The sequence below is a fragment of the Cebus imitator genome, unplaced genomic scaffold (assembly GCF_001604975.1).
Source record: "Cebus imitator isolate Cc_AM_T3 unplaced genomic scaffold, Cebus_imitator-1.0 Scaffold219, whole genome shotgun sequence".
NCBI lineage: Eukaryota > Metazoa > Chordata > Mammalia > Primates > Cebidae > Cebus > Cebus imitator.
Window position 1 is genome coordinate 3,473,566 of NW_016107534.1, and position 4,879 is coordinate 3,478,444.

At 35.7% G+C, this 4,879-nt stretch overlaps 1 protein-coding gene and 1 long non-coding RNA gene across 3 annotated transcripts in view; one reads left to right on the top strand and one right to left on the bottom strand.

Annotated features, from left to right (window-relative positions):
• The window catches only part of AHCYL2 (adenosylhomocysteinase like 2), a 209,616-nt gene that overhangs the window by 122,952 nt on the left and 81,785 nt on the right, over window positions 1–4,879 (top strand). The gene's annotated exons all lie outside the window — the stretch shown is intronic.
• Window positions 1–4,879, bottom strand: part of LOC119474225 — a 21,535-nt gene that overhangs the window by 358 nt on the left and 16,298 nt on the right. The window contains exon 2 of the long non-coding RNA XR_005203514.1: window positions 485–514. This is a non-coding gene — a long non-coding RNA (uncharacterized LOC119474225). The remainder of the gene's footprint in view (window positions 1–484; window positions 515–4,879) is intronic.

Sequence of the window (4,879 nt, forward strand, 5' to 3'; positions counted from 1 at the left end):
TTTTTTGAGATGGAGTTTCGCTCTTATTGCCCAGGCTGGAGTGCAGTGGCACAATCTTGGCTCACTGTAACCTCCACCTCTTGGGTTCAGGTAGTTCTCCTACCCATGAGTTGCTTGAACCCAAGCCTCCTGAGTAGCTGGGATTACAGGCATGCACTGCTATGCCCGGCTAATTTTGTATTTTTAGTAGAGACCGGGCTTCACCATGTTGGCCAGGATGGTCTTGAACTCCTGACCTCAGGTGATATGCCTACCTTGTCCTCCCAAAATGCTGGGACTATAAGCATGAGCCACTGTGCCTAGCCTAATTTTTTTTTTTAAAGCAAACAGATCATCCTTAAGTATTAGAAATAGCATAAACTTTATTTTATTCTAGAATATCATTAAATCCTAAAATAACAGCTTTAAATAAAAATTTTACATTTATAAAAGTTAAAAAAAGTTTGGAATTTTATTTTAAAACAGGTCAAAGATATACACTTACTTTTTATGTTTCACATAGGCATAAGGAACACTGTTGGATTTAAAAAATAGCAATTTATTGGATGATAGTGAAGTTACAAAATTTATAGCAGATATAACAGCAGGAACATAGTCAAAATCATAAGCAGAAAACACTTTTATTCATACTGTAACCAATCTCCTTGAAAACCTTTAGAAAACACAAAAATATACAAACACACATTCCATTTAGACAGCAGAGTGATGACATCGTCACAGATATAGGCTCTGGAAAACTCCACTCCACACTCATGAGAGAATGAAAAGTGAAAAAGACAAATGACATTTTAGTATTATTATGAAAATGCTTTTGACCTCAAAAACCCCTGAATAAAAGGGAAAGGTGAAAAGGAAATCCCCATTGGCAATGATAGAGGCTATGGAGGATTGGGTCTTGAAAAATTTATTAGAAGACCTTCCTGAAGAGAAGACCTTCTGAGGCACCCCTTTGCAGGTAAAAAGCATTCATGTCTTCTTTCTCCACAAAGCTTTTGTTAATTACCAGATCTTGCAATGGTCTCCCACCACCTCTTAAAGCAGTGGTTCTCAAAATGTGGTCCATGGACTCCTGGGAGTCCTGATATCCTTTTTTACAGGGTCTGTGAGGTCAGAGCCATTTTCATAATAATACTAAGATGTTTGCCTTTTCTATTGTATTGATGACATTTTGCACTAATGGTACATAAGCAATGATAGGTTAAGTAATTAATAACTATTAGTTATCATTATATTCATCATTGGTGTGTACTTACAGTTAACATCTTTTTTTCCATTTTCAATTAGAATGTTTTTGATGAAGCCACTAAAATGATTAGTTTTATTAAATATCACTCCTAGAGTATAATTTTTTTTAATGAAATAGGAAGTACATATAAAGTACTTTGGCTGCATGCTGAAATATGATGGTTGTCTCGAGAGAAAGCATTCACGATTGTATGAGTTGCAAATTGCACTAGCCTCCTTTTTTTAAATCGCATATCACTTTTACTTGACAGACAGACCTTGGTTATTCAGACTTGGGCATCTGGCAGATATTTTCTTGAAAATGAACAAAGTGAGCCTGTCTCAAGGAAACTGACAGTATTTGTTGTCAATGATAAAATTTAAGCTTTCAAGTGAAAATTAGAATTTTGGAAAACCCAAACCTGCCACCCTGAGCTTGACAGCTTCCAGTCAAGCTGTCCCCAGTGTAGACCTCTTATTTGAGCTCCAGACTTTCACATCTACCTGTCTATATATCTACTGTGTCCACATAAATGTTTCATATTCTAAATTTAACATGTTCACAATGGAATTTTTTATTTCTCCCATAAAACGTATCTTTCATCCTGCCCCAATTTTTCTCATCTTAGTAAATCACCTCTAACCCAGTTGTTCAAACTAGAATTGAAGTCATTATTTCTTTTTCCTCACCTCCTACTTCCAATCCATTAGCAAGTCTTATGAGTTCTGCCTTTAAGATACCTCAGATCTGCTTGCTTTTCTTCCCCTTTCCTATCAACCTATTGCAAGTTATCATCATCTTGCACTTAATCTACTGTGTCAGCTTTCTGATTGGTCTTCCCGTCTTGCCTGTCTGTAATCAATTTTCCACGCAGTAGCAGATGTAAATCATGTTACTCTGTTGCTTAAAATCCTTTAATATTACCCATTATACATAGAATAAAATTCAAATTTCTTAGCTTATAATTCCTTTTGTGTTTAGGCCTTTACCTCCTCATTCTTTACAACCTAAATCTCCTCATTCAACCTCATTCTTTACATTCTTTTTTTTTTTTTTTTTTTTTTTTTTGAGACAGTTTCACTCTTGTCACCCAGGCTGGAGTGCAATGGCACGTTTTTGGTTCACTGCAACCTCTGCCTCCCAAGTTAAAGCGATTCTCCTGCCTCAGCCTCCCTAGTAGCTGGGATTACAGGCACCCGCCATCACACCTGGCTAGTTTTTGTATATTTTTAGTAGAGATGGGATTTCACCATGCTGGCCAAGCTGGTCACCTGACATGAATCAAGAAGCAAAGATTATCCTAGAATACAAACCTTAAAGAAGACCTACAGAGCTGAGTCCAAACATGACAATGCTCTGCCTTCCTGTTTCATCCCTCATACTGTAAACAAGTATCCTGTTCATAATCTGTTTAGTGCCATACATTTTTTAAATTTTCATTCTTTTTTTTTAGTGATGGCGCTATGTAAAATGGTCCCCAGGTGTCATGCTAAAGTGTTGTCTAATGTTCGTAAGCCCAAAAAGGCTGTAATGTGTCTTACTGAGAAAATGTGTGTTAGATCAGTTTAGTTCAGACGTGAGTTATAGTACTGCTGACTTTGGATTTAATGATAATGTATTAAAAATTCATTAAATAAGATGTCTTTAAACAGAAGTACACATAAAACAAGATTATCTATTGACACAAATGCTGAAAATCACATACACCTAACCCTGTATCTTTCCTAGGAGCAATGGTTCAGTGTTGGCAAATTTAGTGTTCATGGCAACTTTATAGAATGCAACTACCTCAAATAATAAGAATCAATGTATTTTATATATTTATTTTGTAGGACCTTAAAGTATCTCACAGACATTGGTTCATTCGTCAACACAACTTCCAGAAATTGGCTGCTAGAGAATGAGTTATTTGTTATTTGGAGGCTAAGAGAAAATTCACTCTGTAGGTTTTCCTTAAGGTTTGTATTCTAGGACAGTTTTTGCTTCTTATTTTTGCTTCTTAAATAGGCAGTATTTTACCCTTGGATGTAAAAAGATCTGCTTGCTAATTATGGTTATGTTTGACTGATTTGCTTCGGAACTCGTTGGAATATTCTCTATTTGACTTTAATGGGGAAAGGTTAAAAGGTAAAGCATTTTGGAAAGCACTCAGAACTTTTTGGCAGAAAAGTACCAGGTAGAGAGAAATAATCATAGTGGTTATTATCACAAATGTAAAAAAGGTAATGATATAAATTGCTGGATACATGAAATTTGAATGTGCTATGTTGAAAATGGCTACTCACATATATATTATAGGAACTTTTCTCTCTTTCAACTCTGCATTCAAACCTTTGTCTAGATTCTGCTAATTCTTCTTTTATATGATTTCTCAAATTTGTTCCTTCTTTTTCATTTGTATGGTTATAATCTGGAAATCCAAACTTTAACCATTTTCAAGGTTGACCTTAAAATTGCTCTCATTTCTTTCAGCCACATTTTCCCTTGAATGCAAGAGTTACACAGTAATAAACCATCTTGCTTAAGCATATTTTTATCACAATCTGCAGAGATATTACTGCCCTACTTAGAAACTTTCAGTGGCTGCTAGTTGTCTATTTTTACATTACTATAAACCACTGTCTCTTCATGTTCCTCAACTCTACAGGCTTTTCCACCCTACCCCTTATAATTGATGTCATCTCATAATTCACTGTGTGTGCAGAGGAACCTCTAGATGTTAATTCCTTCATCTTATTATAACCAAATCTATAAAACTGCCTGTGTCTATTCCTTTTTTCCTTCCATTACAAAGGAAAGAAGTATTAGGACATAGGCATCTTTAATGGGGGGCATTTTTTTGTCTACCACACATTTCTTTTTTTTCTTCTCAGTATAAAAGTGATATATCCTAATTCCAGAAAAATTAGAAAACTAACCAGCAATTTAGGAACTGTATAGGCCGTATTGATCTCCTACAGAAATAGAGATCCTTAGTTCATACTGATTAAGAAGGAAGGGTCTCTGAATACTTAAGGTCTTTAAGATGCTCCAAGAGTTTGCCAAAAGTCACAGAGGAGAAAAGTATCACCTTCCACAAAAAATCCATGGGAAAAAGGAGCACTGTAAGACTTCTGGCAAGGTATTTAGCTTCTCTAGGTTTTGGCTTCTTTATCCTTAAAATAAGAAATTGAATTAGCTGATTTTTTTTTTTTTTTTTTGAAACGAGTTTCGCTCTTGTTACCCAGGCTGGAGTGCAATGGCGCGATTCGGCTCACTGCAACCTCCGCCTCCGGGGTTCAAACAATTCTCCTGCCTCAGCCTCCCGAGTAGTTGGGACTACAGGCGTGCGCCACCATGCCCAGCTAATTTTTGTATTTTTAGTAGAGACGGGGTTTCACCATGTTGACCAGGATGGTCTCGATCTCTTGACCTCGTGATCCACCCACCTCGGACTCCCTAAGTGCTGGGATTATAGGCGTGAGCCACCGCGCCCAGCCAAATCAGCTGATTTTTTAAAGTATTGTCTTTATTAATATATAAAGGCTAATATCTACATTCTACTAAAAGTTAATAAAAAGAGATGAATAGATAACATACAGATTTGCTACTTTTTTTTTTTTTTTTTTTTTTTTTTTTTTTTTTTTTTTTTTTTTTTTTTTTTTTTTTTTTTTT